Source organism: Telopea speciosissima, chromosome 7 (assembly GCF_018873765.1).
Source record: "Telopea speciosissima isolate NSW1024214 ecotype Mountain lineage chromosome 7, Tspe_v1, whole genome shotgun sequence".
NCBI lineage: Eukaryota > Viridiplantae > Streptophyta > Magnoliopsida > Proteales > Proteaceae > Telopea > Telopea speciosissima.
This window is the reverse complement of record NC_057922.1, coordinates 41,578,914-41,599,802: the sequence shown is the minus strand read 5'-3', so window position 1 is coordinate 41,599,802 and position 20,889 is coordinate 41,578,914.

The following is a 20,889-nucleotide window of genomic DNA, read 5'->3' as shown; positions in this document are numbered from 1 at the left end:
ACCTGCTTCTCTCCAGTGCAGTCTCGAGCGAAGTGCCCCATCTTCTGGCAGTTGTAGCACTTGACCTTGATGATATCTTTCTTTTCACCTCGCTTGCCACATCGGTGCTTGGTGGTCTTATGCCCAGTTGGCATAGCTTTCTGAGCTTGATCCTGATTCCCAGTGGTCCTTTGTCTCTTACGCTTAGACCCATTCTTGCGCTGCCCCACTTGGGCGACAAGGGCATGTGAATGGGTCGCCTCTAGGTGCTCCGCCTCTAGTTCCACATGAGCGGCAATGTCATTAAATGTCTTAACAGTGTCGTTATATGTCAGAACTATCTTCATCTGTCCCCAAGAACCAGGCAATGTACTGATGACGTCCTATACTTGCTGCTCATCTATAAGGTGTACCCCAGCATAATCCAATTTTTGGATCATGTCTTTCATGACCCTGAGGTGTTCAACCATAGTATGCTTGGGGTCCTTACGGTACATCTCAAACTTCAAGGTCATGGACCTAAGTCTAGTCGTGGATGTACAGCCATAGTCGAGCCTTACCTGGTCCCACATGGACTTGGCAGTCTCGCACTTCTCATACTGGCCAAAAAGATCATCATGCATCGTGCTTAACATAAGAAAGCACGCACTACGATCTCTCTTAAATCACTTGTCGTAAGCCTCTTTTTCTTGATGGTGACGGGCGGTAGTACCCACTTTTGTGGGGCCATCTCAGTGGTCAAGAGGTCTAGGTAATCTTGCTCATTAAGCAAGAACTTGGCCTTTCAGTGCCACATGTCATAGTTGGTGCCATCTAACTGTTGCCTTGGTTAAGGTCGGCAACAACAGTCTTAGAAGTCATCACTACAATGTGCAAAGGAGGACATTTAGTATACATTTATAAATCCACAAATTTGTTCAAGAAACCCTAATTAAAATTAATGGTACCCTTCCCCACACGGTGAGACCAAAAATTTCGCTAAGCTGGTAATCAAATCTCACAATGTGTGGGTCTGGTGACGTATAACTTTAACTGATTTCGAACAAATGTAGGAGAATAAACAAGAATCTCCTAATCACAGTTTAATGCGCCGTACACACGGGTGCGCAAGGGACTCACACAAGAGACCCAAATTTAGTACTTGAAGTGACATGCCGAGTCGATACTAGGTTGTGATACGCAGTGCAATAGCTCCCATTACATGACTTCTCAAAAAATATTAAAATTACAACCGACTTTTTACATACAAGATCCCTACTACAAACTATCGGCGAGTACTGCACTTTGTATTACTTCTAGGTACTAACTCTAACGCACATCTATCCAAATAAACACGTCACTCGAAGTACCAAATCCATCCCATGAAGAAATAAATAATAAAACACATGGTTGCATGGGATGGAGTGTTTGACAGCGATACCCTAATGGCAGCGTCAGACAGGTCTGTACCGCAATGGGGGGAATCACATGTTTCTTTATTAACAAAGTGGCCCTGGGCAATCTCCAATACACATGGGAAAAATATGAGACAATTTGGGACAATACCCTGTCTCCCATTTTTCTCCCATGGATCTCACAAAATGATTTCTCACTAATGGGGTTGTACATGACATAAATAAAATACCCCCAAAACTAGAAACCCTATAGGGGAGATCCCCAAAATTTGATGGGGTCCACAAGAACAAATCATAAACAATACATATATCAAATTACATGCATAATAAAAAATAAGATTTATCCCTAGATCAAGAAACCATATAATAACCAACTCAATAACAATCTCCAAAAATGGCCCACAGCCATACTCACATGCATATAGTTATAACCAAAACACCAAAATTGCATATATTTCCAAAAGTATGCCAATATACTATATATATTTCCAAAAAAAAATGCAATTGGGTATAACAAAAATTAAAAAACAACTAACAACATTAGGTTTTTTTTTTTTTATTGCTTTTCATTTCCTCTTTCTTCTTCTTCTTTTTCTTCTTCTTAAACGTGCTGCTGCCAGCAGCAGCTTCTCTTTTTTTGTTTTTTTTTTTTTTGTAAACTGATGCAGTGTCGTGCTTGGCGCTGCCGAGCATGGCTGCTGCCGTGCTTGCATCCCTTTTTTTTTTTAAACCTGCTGCAGCCACGCTTGGCGCTGCCGAGCATGGTTGCTGTCCCAGCCTGCTTCCCTTCTTACCTTCGGTTTCCTTCTCCTGCGCGCACTTGCACACAGCTGCGGTAGCAGCCATGTGTTGCTGTGTCGTTGTGCGCCAAGGGCCGCGGCGTCCAAGTGGTTTCACTGTATGGGAAAAACAGAAAGGAAGAAAAAAAAGAAAACAAAAAAAAGGAAGAAGAAAGAAAGAGATGCGAATACCAATCTTTCAGAAACATTTTTTTTTTTTTTTTTTTGTGTTGATCGTCATTAAAAAAAATATACATCATGTGCGAACTACAAACTCAATCTGGCTCTGATGCCACTGTTAACATATTAGCATTCCATTAACCATAGAGGTTTAGGGATTACCTGAATCGAATGAAATCGCAGCGGAAGGGACGATCGAAGGCGACTTGCAGTTATGAGCACAACCCGATCTCTACAGGCTTCTCCACAGAGAACTCCACACCACAAAACCCTAGGCAGTGATGGAAACCCTAGAAAACACAGAACTTGAAAGAGAAGGAGAGAGACGGCTTCTCAAAATATATGAAATTAATTGTGTTAGGATTTAAACCTAATACTTATTTATAGACAAAATCCTAGACGCCCCTCTCACTTGGTCGACTTCCACTAAAAGTCTAGACGGAATAGAAAAGGAGAGGGGTTGATCACTTAAGTGACCGACCCCCTCCAGAGCTCGGGTCTCGCGTGGCCAGCCCCTTGTGGGCGCATAAATTGGGCCCAACCCGTTTACATTTACAAAAATCATAATTATTAATGGAAGCGGAATCAACTACTCTTAATGAAGAAGAAGGAGCAGCAATGGACGTGGCCAAAAAGAAGACCAATAAGAGGAGGAGACAGATGGATGATAATGATGATGATGGTGCATTAATAATCGTGGTTTCGTCTTGCTAAGTACAGCAGTAGTAGTAGTAAGCAAAACTGATTTGTGGGTTATTGGGGGAGTTGGGGACTTGGGGACTTGGGGGTTAGGTGGGTTGCAACTTTAGCTGCTGCTGGGATCCCTAATTTATAACGGCTGTACGTGATCCATTTGAAACGCCCTTTCGAAACGTAAACCACGGTTTTAAGGACCCCCCGCCCTGACTCTTGAGTCTTGACGACCTGACTGAGACCATCAATTGGATTCATACCCTGTTTCAAATTGACTCAATTTGGTTTTTCTTTTCTTAACTTTTGATCACTCGTAACTTAATAATGGGTGTAGGATTTCATTGTGGAAAATCAGATTTGTTTTGATTTTCCTTTCTATTATTTTCAATGACTTTTAGCATTCTTGCATGCTCTGGTTTTATTGGAGTGGGACCATAATGGACTTGACTGACTGAGTTTTCCTCCATCCTTTTAACGACTTTATTTTTATTATTATTATTATTATTATTATTTACTTTCAATAATTGACTTAAAAAGTTTTTCTTTTCCGGTTACTAATCCAACTACCTTCCATTTTCGGCTCTATATGAATTACAGCCATGTGTTACTCCTCACACCCATCGCCACCTGGGAAAAAAAAAGAAAAGAAAATCTTTGCTAGTGTTGATGGATCACTTGAGAGCTGAGACGACGTTATTAGCTATTAGGCATTTTTTGGTAAAATGGTGAATAAGAATAAAATTAAGATACTTCGTCATTAGAGTATGTAGGGGTGCAATTGTTTAGGGCTGGGCCCGTTTTTTAAAACAACATCCCAACCCTAGGTCCCATAGCTCAATTAAGACCCAGTCCAGCCTGAGGTCGGATTGAGATATCACAACCTAGACCCAGTCCTCTAGGACTCAACCCAATCCATGATTGGACTAAAAATTCTAGTATCAGACTTTCAAGTTTTTCGACATTCCTCCCCAACAGTTTTCTTACACTCACGTTCGAGATTTGTTTTGAGGACAGCAAGAGAAAAATTCATTCCACCTAGATGGATTTCAAAATTTGAACGGTGAATCTTTCATCTGCATGGTTATTGCATAGTATGTACATATAAGATTAGAAGCAGTTGGGCAAGTTTTTGTATTAAGAGGTTTGATCTTCATAGATTCTGCTATGCTCGGTTGCAGTTCAGTCCATATATCGTAATCTAGTAATGGTTCTGTTGCGTCAGAAATCTTGACGGAGCGAGTTCTGCCTGTAAAACAATGATTAGCAGAGAGGACTGGGTACACCGGTGATCTCACTCTGATGCTTAAGTTAGATTCCTGAGTAATAGTCAATTCAATGAGAATTCAGATGGTTTGGATATGTGTTACCTCCCTTCTTAAGGTGGTTGAGAAGCAGAGTCATGCCTGAATAGGTAAGCTGGAATCTCGGAGTGGAGTGAAACCTTTGCAGAGTAAAGTGTGGGGATAATGTTTATCCGTTGCTTCCACACACCGGATTAGGAGTGACATGGGCGAAAGTCTCGGACCCTGTTGGTCCATGCTAGAATTGGTGTTGTTTACGTAAGTTATGGAGGTCGTTCCTCCCATGCCCGCTGCCCTTTACAGGCGAGTTGCGCACTGGTGACGCGATCTTGGGGGCGACCTTGTGTCCACCACAGCACAATGTCTGTGACTTGGCCCTTTCTATGAGCTTGGAGAGCATCCTCGTTTGTGCTTGTCAGGCCGCGTGGCCTTGTCTTGGACTCATGACCTCGATGGCTCGTTCTCGCCGTGCCTGGTCATTTGTCCCAACACGAGCCCCCCACTCCCCTGGACTCTGGCGTCCTGGGGGGTTAGATCTATTCAAATTTTTGGGCATCTGACCTCGCACGCGTAAGCCTGTCATATTAGCGGCTGGGTGTGACTTGATGTTCTGGCCGTTGTTTGACACATGGCCTACGCCATTAAGACGCCTCGGTTCGAGGCGACGCTTGACATTCCCCATTAGCACAGACACGTGGCCGTAGGTATTATGAGGTCTGGGCTAGGCCTACCTTTGGTTGATCCCCATCGCGCTAAGTCTCCCACTATGGTTCAGCCACGTGGCTTAAGCTTTTATTACCTCGGGCAGGTCTAACACCAACTGTTCCTGGCACTCCGATGGACTTGCCTCTTGGCCGTTGGATTCAAAAGCTCTTCCTCTTCTCTTCTTCATATAAATTGGGGCTTCATCTTTATTGTAACTTTTTATCGACTTTTGGCGAATTTGAAGTTTTCTCTCTTCTTGCCTCCTGCTGCTTCTATTTTTGGCCGTTGCATTTATTTTGGCGATTATCACATTCAGGAACTCTTGAGCATTTGTAGTGAAGTTCTTCTTTCGCGAACTCGTGCTACGTAACTCTGGTCGTATTGCGCTGTCGACTCCCTATTTCAGCAACTCTTTATTAGTAAGTTTTTTCCAGTTATGTCTTCGTCTTCATCTCAGGCGGAGTCCAATAAGGACTTCGGCGAGGTTGCTGGAATGACTGGGGGTTCTGACCCCGAAGTAAGTTCCGAGAGGACCCAAGAGGAGCGATCTGCACTCTTCAAGTCAACGAAGTTTTCTGCCTAGACCAAACGCTTGGCCCAGGCTTCCTCCGTCCAGTCTAGTGGTAGAGGGTAGGCATCAGCTGAGGGCCTGATGGAGTGACACTTTTGGTGTGGAGGAAGAGGACTTGGTGAGGCCCACCAGCCTGGCTACTTTTAAGAGTACCATGACCGAGGATTCACTGGCTGCTCTCAGGGCCCAGTATGGCTTCCCCTTATGGGTGGAGACATGGGTTCCTACCAGAGCCGAGAGGGCGAATACCCCACGGCCTGGCACCGTATGCTTGTATGAGGTTGCATTTCAGTGTGGCCTACATTTCCCGGTCCATCGCTTTATCCTGGACGTGCTACATTACTTCACGATTTCTCCTGGCCAGCTAGTGGCGAATTCGTGGAAGCATCTTTTTGGTTTTTACCTGTTCTTCGCCCAGCTTGGTCGTAAGGCCTCATGGGCGCTTTTCCTTTATTTTTATCACCTGAAGAGGATCGGCGATGAGTGGTTCTATGTGGCCCTCCGTGGTGCGATTGGGCCACAAAAGTCCAAGGCGTTTGTATGCCAGATGCCCGACTCCGCGAAGAAGTGGAAATACCATTTTTTCTTTGCGCGTATCAAGGGTAATCCCTTCAAAGCAGAGTGGGGGTTTGTGCAGATAAAGCAAGTAAATCAGGTCCCCATGCTGAGCTCATACGACCAACATCTCTCGAGCTCATCGCCTAGGGCATGGCCTTCAATGTGCGCAGTCTGATAGACGAGGATCTGTTGGTTAGGTACGAGCTGAGCTCAGCACGGGGTGAGTCCTTCCTCCTGCGGTCTCGTTTTCCTTGCATCATATGATCACAAACTGTTTCTAATTCGTCTCTATTTGCTTCTTCCAGTGGACTACGAACCAAACTTTGATGAGCTCGGTGGAGAGGCGGAGGTGGTGAGACAGAAAGCTTTGGAGGAGCAGTCCAAACGAACAACTCGTTCCTCCCTTCCGGGTGTCACCATTGGGGGTTCGGCGACCCCTGCCAGCGGTCAGAAGAAACAAGAGCTCCCCTCAAAGGGTAAGGGGAAGATGGAGAAGGCCAGAAAGGACTTGCCGCCAAAGGCCCCAGAGAAGAGGGCACGCGAGGAAGTGGTGGATCTTGAACCGGTCCCGAAGAAAGCTGCGCCAGGTGCTGGGTCTCTGGGGAAGGCTTCCCAGGTTACAAAGCCAACCCCCCAAGGAATCGAGGCAAGCCCCCTAGGGTTCCACTAAAGGGAAGACCACCCAGGGTAAGAAGGGTTTGCCCCCTCCCAAGGGGAAGAAGCACCTCCAGTTCCAATGGGAGGTCTATGAGGGTGAATCATCTTTCGCTCTTCCTCAGGTTACTATGGAGCTAATGGATCATGGCCCTCCTGAGGACGTGGCTGCCATTCGTGCCCAATCTGATGAAGAGCTCATGGACTCGTTTGCTATGGATTTTGCCAGTGTGAACCTCGAACTTGGCTCTATTCACCATTTCCCTCATTTTACACTCTTTGATGGCGTTTGATCCTTGGCAGGTTACCCATGGGGCAAGGGACCTACGACGGTAGGTAGCGAGCCTGTCTGCCTCCTACGAGGAGGAGAAAAAGATGAGGCAGGCTACGGAGGAGTAGACAGTGGCTGCTGCGACTACCATCTCTACTCTGACGGAGGTAGCCCATGATCACAAGGAGATGGTCCAGTCTTTCAGTGAGCGCATAGAGAAGCTGGAGAAGAAATTGGCGGTGGTGGAGAGAGAGACTGAGATGGAATGGAGAAGGACCCATACCATCCAGGAGGATTTTATCAAGTTTCAAGACCGACAGCCTCAGGTGATCGAGGAGGCAGTTAGGGAAGCCTTGGAAGCCTTCAAGATTTCTGAGGAGCTGAGGGATCGCATGAAAGAAGTGAGTCGTAAGAGCTACAGGGGTGGTGTGGATGATACCGTGAAGCACGTCCTCGAGAAGACCCCGAACTATGATTTCTCGGGCTTTAAATACTACATCCCCCTTGTTCCTACGACTCCTAAGGTACCAGCGGCCTCTGAAGGCCCTACGATCCCGAGCGATCTCCCTGCTCCAATATCTCCTCCTGCAACTATCTTGATCACAATGGATGAGACTGTCCCTCTTGATCCTCCTTCAGTGGGCCAGTCTTCCAATGACCCTCCTTTAGCAGGCTCGACCTTGGCCCGTACGGCCCCTGCCTCAAATCCTCTTCTAGCTTACTCGACCTTGACCAGTGCAGTTCCTGCCTCTGATCCTCCAGCCAAGGACTGAGGATTTTGCAATCTTCTCTTTTCTCCCTCTTTTTTTTTTTTTTTTTTTTTTTGCTATGTAAATATTCTGTCCGCTTTCAATGAAAGATATTTTTCATATGTGTTGGAGCACGCTTTTCTTTTCTTGTGTTATCCTTCCTTTAGATTGTTTGTTTTTGGAAAGGAACTAGCATGCTGACCTCCCAGGTCGCGCCTTCAGGCCAATCCTACGGGCTCGATTTTTCTTGTCAATCCTCTGAAGTTGTTTTCCCTCGTGATGTTTTACTTTTCCACGCGACGTAAGCATCATCATGATTTTGAATCTTCTCCCGAGATTTTTTGTAGATTTACCACGTAAGTGCCTTTCCTTTCTGACTAACGCCTGATTTTCCCTTGCCATTAATGAGAGCTGGCTTTTGAGTTGCCGCTTTGATAACAGTGCCCTTCAAGTTTCTTGGAGAGACACAAAGCCAATGGGAGATCGGCATCTGTCCCATGGCATAATGGCATTGGCACGGGAACTGAATCGCCGTCCTTGTAACCGTGCCTTTCCTAATTTTTCAGGGCAGCGTGAGACCAATAGGGCTAGGACTTGTGGTCCCTGACGTAACTTACCATTTACGTGGCTTTGGACTTCAAACCGTCACTCTTCTTCTTTAAATAGAGGCTAAGTCCTTCATCCCACGCATCCCTTATAGATCCATGGCCTCTACTGTTACTTCGTTGTTCTTCATTTCTCTTGGAGGCTTATACCTTCCACGGGTTTCACGATGCCGCCATCATTCCAGATACAGGGGCTTCAAATTCTGGGAACTTGTTCTTCTTGCTGGTGTTGCTTTTCGGCTTCAATCTTCCATCGACATTGACCTTCACAGCTTCAATCCTCAATCGACATGCAATATCCTTTGGGTGATCGGCTGCGAAGGCTCCCTTTTGTGTTTCGTCCCATTGCCAATTCCTTAAAGTGGGAACGTTACATCAAAGGGGTAGAGAATCTTGAGGAGGGTGCCCCTACTCCTTCCCACTGCTAACGTATTTGGCAGGTGGTGATGTGGAACTATCGGTGCGCTGGAGGACCTAAGCCAATGACCCACCCATTTTCTTCAAGCTCTTTACCTCCTTTAGAGGTAGAGGAGTAGAAACAGGGCTATTTTGGTGCTTCAGCTCTCTGATGGTGAATCCCATTTGGCAAGGCGGCCTGCTCTTGATTCTCGGGGTCGCTCTGTGATAGGCACTTTTGATGAGCTCAGAATCGTTCTATCTGATGCTATTGTTATTGCTACTCCTGTTTCACACTTTGCGACCCCTGGTGCTTGTGCTTCATCAACCTTCTTCTGTTCGAGAGCACCAAGTTGGTCTACTTTGAACTCGCATCGCTGGTGGGCTTTAGTTTGCCACGTTTTCTCCCGCAGTGAAGGGGAACTTGGACCATGTATTGATCTCTGTAACTGCATTTGGATATTGTAACTTCCTCATGTACTTGTACTTGGTGCTTTGAACATTAATAAAAGAATATCGTCTTCTTTTACTTGTGCCTTTTCTTTTGTGTTTGCATGGGCCACGATCTTGTTGTGTTATCAATTTTAGCAGTCATCCTTTCCTGCTATCTTTATGAGCCAGTCTTTTGTGTTGGCCTTAATGGCCAGTCTTTTGTGCTAGCTCAACGAACTAGACTTTCGTGCTGACCAAGGAGGTCAATCTTTTATGCTAACTCAGTGAGCTAGACTTTCATGCTGACCAAAGAGGTCAGTCTTTTGTGCTAGCTCCACGAACTCTACTTTTGTGCTAACCAATGAGGTCAGTCTTTTGTGCTAGCTCGATGAACTAGACTTTCAGACTGTAGTTCGATATGACCATAATACACTGGGGAGCTCATCGACCCACCTTACTTTTGCCTCAGTTAACCTTCTTTTTACTCCTGCTAGTAGGGTACGATTGGTCACTTCCGCCTGGCCGTTTGCTTGTGGATAACCAACCGAGGTCGTTCGGAGCACAATGTCATACTGGGCACAGAACGCCCTGAATTACAGGTTGTTGAACTGCGTCCCATTATCTGTGACCAGTATCTTTGGTAGCCCAAACCGGTAGATGACCTTGTCTCTGAAAATTTTCTCCATCTATTGTCGCGTGATCTTTGCTATTGGCTCTGCTTCCACCCATTTAGTGAAATAATCCACCGCGACTACAAGGTATTTCCTTCCTCCTGAGGCTGGGGTAAAGTTACCCAGGATGTCCATTCCCCAAATGGCGAAGGGGATAGGACTAAGTATGGAGGCTAATTCCGTGGCAGGTTGACGTGGTACTACTGTGAATTTCTGGCACTGTTCACACCTTCTCACGTACTGGATTGCTTCTTTCTACATATTGGGCCTGTAGAACCCTACTCTGAGCACTTTATAGGCTAGGTGGCATCCCACCATGTGACAGCCACATATGCCTTGGTGAACTTTCATCAAGGCATTAAGGGCATACGTGGGAGTCAGACATTTTAGCAACAGACCAGAGACCGATCTTTTGTATAGCTCTCCCTCCACCAGCGTGTATCGAGTTGTGAGACCTCAAACCTTACGCGCTTTGGTCTTATCTGCGGGCAGGACATCGTCCTTTAAGTACACGACGATTGGGTCCATCCAACTGGCTCGACCTTGATCGGTGCAATCTCTCAGACATGGTGGGAGGGCTTGTGTAGCTACTCGATGTATACTAACCCATCTAGCTGGGCTAGCGCTTCTGTTGATAGGTGCGAGAGCGCGTCAACTTTCTTGTTCTCGTTACGGGGCACCCGATTCATCTCGAACGCCTCAAATGAGCTCACTAACTTCTTGGCTACTTCTAAATATGCCACCATTCAATCGTCTTTAGCCTCATAATGCCCGTTGATCTGATTCACGATCAGTTGTGAGTCAGCCAGTACCGCCAGCCTCTTGACCTGTATGGCCTTGGCTATTCTTAGCCCTGCTATTAATGCTTCGTACTCTGCTTCATTGTTTGAGGCCAGGAAGTTAAGGCGTATCGCGAACTATATTTTGAAGCCCTCTGGGCTTGTTAGAATGAAGCCCGCCCCCCGGACCTCTGAATTGCTCGACCCATCTACGAACATGGTCCAAGATGGTTCTGGGTTGGATTCTACTTCCATTGGGTCCTCCTGCTCTGGTGCATTTTTGCTCTGCGCACAATCGACCATGAAATCTGCCAAAGCCTGGCCCTTTATAGCCGTTCTGGGCCTGTACTCGATCTGATATTTGCTCAGCTCTACGGCCCACGCGGTAAGTCTTCTAGATACATTAGGCTTATGAAGCACTTTCTTCAGTGGTTGGTCAGTCATGACCACTATGGGGTAGGCTTGGAAGTACGGCCTCAACTTTTGGGTTGCCTTGACTAGCGCGAACTCGAGCTTCTCAATCTGGGGATACCACATCTTTGCATCTAGCAGCACGTGGCTGACATAGTACACTAGTTTTTGTACCCCCTCTTCCTCTCGTATTAAGGTCGCACTCACTGCTATAGTGGATGTGGCCAAGTATAATAGCAACTCCTCTTTCGATACGGGACGCATTAGCAGGGACGGATTGGCAAGATATGACTTCAAATCTTCGAAGGCTCTCTGACATTCTTCTATCCATGTGAAGCCTCTGACATCTCTCAGATTCTTCAAAGTTTTGATAAAGGACAAGCATTTGTCCCCTAAATGGGACACGAACCATGCCAACGCTGCCACTCTCTCATCCAACCTCTGCACCTCGCGAACTGTCCTGGGCGGGCTCATCTCTTGGATAGCCTTGATTTTTGCTGGGTTGGCCTCGATCCCTCTTTGAGACACCATGTAGCCCAGGAACTTGCCAAAGCTGACCCCAAACGCGCATTTGGTCGGGTTTAGCTTCATTTGATGGGCTCGCAACACCTAGAAGGCTTCGTCCAGGTCGGTTAGGTGATCTTGGGCTTTTATGCTTTTCACCAGCATATCATCCACATATACCTCCATGTTTCTACCTATCTGAGCCTTTAATAGTTTGTTTACCATTCTTTGATAGGTCGCCCCTGCGTTCTTCAGGTCAAACGGCATTACCAGGTAGTAGAAGTTTTCCTAGTCGGAATGAAAAGCTGTAAAGATCTTATCCCCTTCCTTCATCAGGATCTGGTTGTATCCTGAGTAAGCATCCATGAAGCTCAGCCTCTTGTGCCCTACCATTGCGTCTATTAGGAGGTCAATTCTTGGTAACGGGTACTCGTCCTTGGGGCACGCTTTGTTAAGGTCGGTGTAATCTACACACATCCTCCACTTTCCATTGGGCTTAGGGACCATGACTACATTGGCCAACCAAGTGGGAAACTGCTCTTCCCTGATGAAGTCGGATGCCTTCAACTTCTCAATTTCTTCCTTCATTGCGGCCTGTCGCTCTGGGGTGAATGTCCTCCTTTTCTGCTGCATCGGCTTTCTGGTGGGATCCATGTGTAGGGCATGCTCAGTGATATGGGGTGGTATGCCTGGCATGTTAGCCGCTGACCAAGCAAACACGTCTTTGTTCTTCCGGAGGAACGAGGTGAGCTCTCCTGCCTCTTCACTACTTAGTAAAGACCCAATCTTCACAGTTCTCGTGGGGTCTTGATCGTCTAGTGGGACCTCAACGAGCTCTTCAACTGGCTTGCCCCGCTGGTACAGCTTATCTTCTTTGCGGTTATCCGTGACTACTATCGGGTAGGTCGTTCCCCTGCAATTGCCTTTGATGCCTTTCAAGAACGTAGCGTGGCATTCACGAGCTTGCTTCTGCTTTGTCTGGTACTCCCCTATGTTGTTAGGGGTAGAGAACTTGACTTTTAAATGCTTGGTGGAGACTACTGCTCCTAACTCATTCAAGCTAGGTTTGTCCAGTATGACGTTGTAGGCAGTCGCCACTCGAATGACCATAAAGTTCACCTTGACGGTTTTTTGACAAGGGGCGGTCCCCACTATCATCAGGAGCCCCACTAATCCCTTAATCAGGGCTGATGCACCTGAGAACCTGTACAAAGGTGCCGACTCAGGCTTTAGTGTGTCTAGCTTGAACCCGAACTGCAAGTATGCATTATAGGACAGCATGTCCACAGATGCCCTTGTGTCCACCAGGATCCTGTGGATTGGACGATCGGCTATCACTGCCCGAACCATGACCACGTCATCTTGTGGCCAACTTAGCCCCTCCATGTCCTCGTCTGAGAACGTGATCACGGGCTCAGTGCACGCCTTCTTCTAGGGCCAACTTGACGGCCACGAACTGCACCTTTGCCTTGGCTTTGTACAATTACTCCTACCCTGGTCCTCCTAGGATGGTGAGGATGGCAGGCGCCGTGGAGGTATTTGCCTCGTCTTGGTTCCTTTGGACCTCCCAGTGGTCATCACGTCTGTCGTCGTGGCGACCTCTATCATCTCTTCTTCTATTCCGATCCTCTCTCTTAGGGGAGTTCCCCGTGACTTCGCGACCCCTAGAGTTACTTTCCCATCCTCCTTGACATAGCGCCTCAGATGGCCTTTCTGTATTACGTCCTCGATCTCTCTCTTCAGCTACCTATAATCCTTGGTGTTGTGTCCAACATCCCTGTGGAACTTGCAGTATTTATTCTTGTTTCTGTCCTCGAGATTCGAGAACATCAGCCTAGGCCATTGCAACAAGCCCCGATCATACACCTCCATTAGGATTTTGGTCCTGGTGGTGTTGATTGGGATGTAGTCTGGACTCTAGTCTCTATCAAACCTCACCCTCTTGGTGTCTTTTTTCTTCTCCTCTTTCTCGTTTGCTCTCTTCTTTTTTGGAGCCCTGCCATCTACTGCCTTCCTCGCCTTCATGATATCAAACATGTTAGCGTACTAGTAACAGTGGTCCAATAGCTGCGGCATGGTGGTTATCGGGTCTAGGGCTAGCGAGTTCACCAGATCGTGGTTGGTGACCCCATAATGCAAGGCGTTGAAGGCCATAGCATTGTCCAGGTCCTTGATCTCAAGGCTCTCTGCGTTAAAGCGGGTGATATAGTCCCTGATGGACTCATCAAAACGCTACTTGACTGCCAATAGGGCCAGGCAGCGGTCTTCTTTTACTTCACGCTACTCTGGAAGCGGCTTATGAAGGCCTTGGCCAACTCGGTGAAGCTTCGGATTGAGTTGGGTTTCAGCTTCACGAACCACAGTGTCGCGGGCCCCTTAAGAGAGGTGGGGAAAGAGCGGCACGACACCACATCAGACCCATCGTAGACCGTCATCATGGCATTGAAGTAGCTGATATGGTCATTGGGGTCACCCTTCCCATCATAGACCTCGAAGGTAGGGGGTTTAAAGCCCTTGGGAAGCTCAGCCCTCATGAGTTTGACCGTGAAAGGATGCTGGCCGGGCCTAAAACTTTCTTCGGGGACACTTCCCCTCTCCAGGGCCGCGATCTTTGTATTCATCTCTCTGAGCTTACGGTCAAGCTCACTTTCCATGGTCTGATTGTTGACGGCATCAGCCCGCGTGCAACGTGCGTTCAACTCGTCTCTGAGATCACGCCTGAGCGACCTCTGTTGGTCAACCTGACCAGTTCGTGCGTCTGAGGCTCTAGAATGAGTTCTCTTGGTCCTGCTATGAGTCCTTCAGCCAATGGATACTGGCTGTTCTTCTACACTGAAGGGTCTGCTCCTAGTAGGCAGATTCCCCGTGCGAACGACCCCGCGAGGGGGTAGCTCTCTTCTGGATGGGTACAACGATCCCGCCCTGCTCCCTATCGCTCGTGTGCCATCTATTACGGGCCTTGGGTTTCCCTGGGTAGTCCCTGGGAGTGTGAGCGCTGGAGGCGGGATCGGAGCCAGAGGCAATACTTATGTTGGAGGCAAGCCTGCGGCTACAGCTGCTGCCACATTGGCTGCCCTCAACGCCTGCAGTTCCCGAACCACGTCCCTGAGGACCCCATTCTGATTGAGGACTTGTTGCTGCAGGTCTTGGATTTGGCCAACATTGGCCGGCGCATCAGAGTCTGCAGTCTCAGGGGTAAATCCCTGAGGCAGCGGCGGTGGGGGAGGCAGTGCCCTGGTGCCGTTGCTGGACTGGCCTTGATCTGGTACTGTGTTTTGGCCAGCCTCCACTGTCGCCGTGGGTAGAGACCCTCCAACTTCTCTTGCCGTCGGTAGCTGGGGCCCGGTCGATGCAATATTCGTTGGTCGAAGGGTCTGCTTTCCTGCATTCCCCCCACCGCGAGTGTTCTTCATCGTCCGGTGAGTCACCGGGTTCTCCCCGGCTGGTGGGATTTCAGTGTTGGAAGGAACAACATTTTGTTCTCCTATCATGATTTCTGGTTGTTGTGTGAGAGAGGTTTTAGGCTTTGAGAATGTCGTTCCCATAGACGGCGCCAAACTATTGCGTCAAAAATCCTACCAAAGCGAGTTTTGCCTGCAAAACAATGATTAGCAGAGAGGACCGGGTGCACCGGTGATCTCACTCCGATGCTGAAGTTAGATTCCTGAGCAATAGTCAATTCAATGAGAATTCAGATGGTTTGGATGTGTGTTACCTCCCATCTTAAGGTGGTTGAGAAGCAGAGCCGTGCCTGAATAAGTAAGCTAGAATCTCGGAGTGGAGTGAGACCATTGCAGAGTAAAGTGTGGGGATAATGTTTATCCGTTGCTTCCCACGCGCTGGATTTGGCATGACATGGGCGAAAGTCTCGGACCCTATTGGTCCATGCTAGACTTGGTGTTGTTTACGTAAGTTATGGAGGTCGTTCCTCCCATGCCCACTGCCCGTTACAGGCGAGCAAGCTACGCACTGGTGACACGAGCTTGGGGGCAACCTTGTGTCCACCATAGCACAATGTCTGTGACCTGGCTCTTTCTACAAGCTTGGAGAGCATCCTCGTTCGTGCTTGTCAGGCCGCGTGGCCTTGTCTTGGACTCACGACCTTGATGGCTCGTTCTCGCCGTGCCTGGTCTTTTGTCCCAACAAGTTCGATCCTTAGCCTCTGATGAATCGAGAACATGACTGCAGCAACTACTCAAATCATAAATCACTAGTACAAATTAAAATGAACAAGACATGAATTGGAAAGAGTTGTATGGCCCTCATAGATATTGAACATAAATTTCATGTGATAAAACTAGAGGAAATGTTATCTGCACTAGGCGCATGGGGGTGGGTGAAATGACCACCCCGCCCCCCTGACTGGTCGAAATGACTGGCCCACCCCACCCCATGTGTCTGGGCGCAACCTACGATATAAAATATTTTTTTATTTTTTATATTTTTATGTTCAAACTTATGAATCCTTTAGGTTGCATTTGGTTGCGTAAATCTGTAGATGCATGTATTGATAGTGGACATAATTTCATAGAGTGACTTCCTGTTGAATCGTATTCCTAATAGATTAACTGTTTGGTTACCTTGATTCTGTGAACTGAATCTTCCTGAAAAACTATTTGGTTACTCTGAGTCTGTCAGTTAGATTCATCCAGAATCACTTTGAATAACTGTGTAGTTGCTATGTATTTAAAATTTGTTCACTACTATTTAAAATTTAGTCTCATTTGACGGTGCACATGCACTTGGAGGAGTGTTTTAAACAAAATCACTTTAAGGTGCACCGTGAGATGTATCTTTTTGATGCACTTGAGGTGATAAAAATTCTAAATACAGGTCGATTAAATGTGACAAATCGGCTTGGATACACAAAACCGACCAAAATAGATACGATGGATACGGGTATGGGTAAATGCGGTAAACTGGTTGGTTATACAAAACTGACCGGACTATATATGGCAAACTCGGGTGGGTATTCAGAATTGCACTTATTGATAATGATTTGACTTTCCATTTCAAGGGACAATCTCCAGGAAAATATTCCTTTAATTAGAGGACGAAATGATTCATCCTGGTAAAACATTTTGGATTCAAATTCAATGACACCTGAAATATGTCAATCGGTAGTCCTTGGGAATATATTTTAAATTTGAGGGCCACGATTAAGTCTGAAAAAAAAACAGAAGGGGTAACTTGGAATTTTAAAATTCCTTATTCACAACCACCTATTTTTAGAAAAAGGAATCGAACGACATTGAATACAGTTCAATCGAATGCAAACAGAAAAAGATTCTATTTCGATGGCCACGATTGGTGAATGTAAGAACAAAGGGATCAACTTGGAATTTTGAAGATCCTAGGTGACAACCACCTAATATTTGAATAAGGAATCGTAGGTCACAACTACCTAATATTTGAAAAAAGAATCCAATAACACTGAAAATAGTTCATTTGGGAGGTCCACAAAAAAGATTTTATTTCGAAGGCCACAATTGACCGATTAGGAAACAAAGGGGGTAAAATATTTGTAAATCGTCGATCCAGGGCTTGCCCTGGTGGTTTGTTATTCCCTTTGGTGAACTGCATCAGGAGTTTGATCAGTGGTTCAAGTCTCCTTAGCGACACCTAGTCCACATTTATTTCTTTTCCAAGAAGTGAAGCCTATGGGTATCATATTTGACTCCTTGTAGGTTCTCTCTCCTTGCTTCCTTACGGGGCAGGGCCCTCATGGAGTGATGGCCAGTCAGCCCTTGAATTGCACCAAAAAAAATAAAAAAAAAACAAAATCTACTTGAAAATCGTAGGTCACAAACTCTTATTATTTGAAAATGAAATGCAATGACACTGAACACAGATCAATTGGAGGTCCACATAAAAGATTCTATTTTGAGGGTCATGATATGGTGAACCTTCTTCAATGATTATGGTGAAAATATTCCTTTTGAATGGTTTGAATAAAATATTACAATCTATTGGTTTGAAAACATCATTGATATTTGTATATTATTATATTTATTTTTATTAGTAAAAGTATTTTCTTATTGAAACATTATCGAATAATTTGTAACCTTATTTTTTTTGTTTTTTTTTAGTATAGGATCGAGTTTCCCTCCACCCATGGTGAATGGGATGCCATTCACTGCGGGGCGGGAGAGTGCGGGAAAGGGTATCGAGATGATATTTCGAAACATACTAAAACCCTAGGAGGGATTTGTGATCCTTAGTATGGTGGGTGAAACCGTCCTCTATGGGGGAAGAGAAACTTAATCCTTTAGTATAATACCTTTTTTTTCTTTTTCAATAGAGATAAATTTTGTCATTTCACATGTATATTCGAAAAATATAAAAAAGAATGACAGCCTTTAAAAATCATATAATAATAAATCACCTTTCAAGTATTTTTGAAAATCTTATTTTACTCTTAAATAAAAAAACTTTTTCAAAATAAGAGCGTAAGACAAGGGGTAATCAAAAGAAAATATCAGATTTTAAATATATGAGTAGGGCTATGTGCATTAGGGTGCAGCATTACACTATAAACAGATTAATTAAGTTCCCATTATTGGAAACCAATTACTCTTTTTGCCTTTACTCAACCTGACTCTGTAGAGTAACTGATCTCCTATGGCTGTAACCCACCAACATTTTCTGCTTTCACACTTAATACATATTCAATCCTTTTTGTTTTTTTGGTAATCTATTCAATTTCTTTTTCACATGTAAAGTTTTAGACAAGACAGAGTTAGGCACATGACGAAATGACGCAATGAAAAATTTGGGACCCACTAAAAGAGTGCAGTGATTATTATTATTTTTTTGATAAACGAGTGCAGTGATTATCGAAAGATCCAAAAACATACATGTCAGGTAAACGATTGAATTTGTGTTGAAAATTTTATATGTGGTAAATCCAGACTATTCCCTAAACATGCAATAGTCAGAATCGATACATCATTCCACATGGTCAAACAAATGTTCCATCTTTTTCTCTCTCTCTCTCTCTTTCTCTCTCTTTTGTTTCAACCTTAAAGTCTAAAATGTGCCAATTTGTGGCTTGTTTTGAAGATCTAGGATCGAATCCTTACTTCACCTTACTATACATTAGATAAACAAAGAATTTAATAATCTAGAAAAAACCTTTGTAGTTCTTACGCTGAATTCTCTCCATTTTTTCTCGAATGACCATATTATTAGATCAACTTAATTTCTCATCCGAAAAACGTTAATTTCATATTCAGAAGTCTTACCTAGAACCCTAATGATTGTGATGGTCTAATTATTGTTTTCTTTATCATTTTGATTTGTACGGGAAAAATGATTACTAAGTAGGTTATTATTTCTAATTAGTTTAATAAGATATGAGGTTAATTAAGCAAATAATAAACTATTTTTAAGGGATTATTATCTTGTCATGATGACATTTGTTTTTGTCAATCTCCTAATTAAAAACCATACAATTTTATTGTTAATTTTTTATAAAAGAAAAAACATCACATTAAAATAAACTAGATATAAGTTCCATTACATTCTTAAAAAAATAGGCCCTAATCATATTAGTTTTATCTTTCACACCTAGAGTTTGCATTAAATAAGTACAAACATCCCTTAATACATTCCACGAAACAGATGTAACCCGGCCACTTCAAAACAGAATGAATATCCAAAAAAATATGAAACAAACCCCATGGCAATTTGCTATCTTCCGCTACATCACCTCAGTTGAGTCAGTCCTCACCTCTATGGATTTCATCCCGAATGAAATTGCTCCTTGGAAGCCCTGGAGGAGTCCCCTTGCTGTTTTCTTCACCTCCAAAATTCATTTACACAAAAACAAACTATTTATGGATATAGATAATAGTGGTCAAATCCACCATACCATAAAACTGGTTAAACATACCATTAACAACTTTTTTTTTTTTGTTAATGCCGATTATTATCTAGGACCCAGGGAAGCCCCTAAAACTTTATCAATCATAGAAAAATCAAGAAGATTACAAGGGGGGACATAACCCGCCTTACCCCTATCCAAGGAGACAAAACAGAACACTCTTACCACTCAATCCTTTCCAAGAAAACAAGCACAACCAAACCCAAAAAATAGAAAACAAAAAACCACTAAAACGAAACACCGATAAGCCAGCCTTGTCTTCTCTGAAAATGCGGGACACATCATCAGGCAACTCCCTTTTCAGCTGAAACAAAGTACTACGTTCCGACTTGCAGGCCAATCCTCATCTGTTATCTTGGAGACAAAATCATATAATGGAAGTCAATACTAAAACATGTAGAAGAGGGAGTGTCAATAAGATCAAACATGTTGATGATGTTCACGGCATCAATACGTTGATGTTGAAATTGGTGGAGAAACATCTCTAAATACGGATCATCATACACAATAAAAGTGTCAAAACCCAATAGGGAGTGTACTTTTCGCACCATACACGGTAAAACAGTATATCTAATCTTATTCCTAAGTCACTATTCTGCAAACTCGGGAATAGAGGCAGGAAAGGGTTGACACTCTTTAATATTTCAAAAGGAAGAAACTCCAAAATCAATATCAACAACGCTCTTCAAACACTATTCACTGGTTCCATATTCTACCAAAAAAAAAATTCACTCATTCCATAGTTATAAGAAAATAAACCATAATTAAAGCCCTAAAAATCTCAAGAATCCATCTAATCAGGTTCCTATGGTCGAGATAAAAGGTAATAATAAGCCCTAAACTTCTATAAAAGGTAATAATAAACCCTAAACTTACTTTACGATGGGTAAGTCCAAACCCATTGACCAAAATAAAACTTGAAAAATCATTAACTTAGAACGAACCCCAATTACAATTAAAAATTAATCATAAATTAAAATAAATAATAAAGTATGACTCCAGGATTGTATCAAAGTTATAATTCAGTAATAAAATTGAATGAAGAAAAAGTGAGTGGGAAAAAGTTTTACAACCGTTATAGACAATGAACACAAATTTCTTGTAATTAGACTATTACCTCAAATTTATATCTAGAATCCACACATACACATGCACACACAATTGAGAATAGTCAACAAATAAAAGACCACACAAATTGTAGAATACATGAAAATAAGGAAGATATGATAAAACTATGCAAACTCGTCATGACTTGGCTTTTAAGGAATAAGAGGGTTATCACAATAATGTGTATAAGATACAAGATAAACAAACCACATTCTTCACCATATACTACACACAGAGGGAGGAAAGTGCTACACAGGCTTAAACT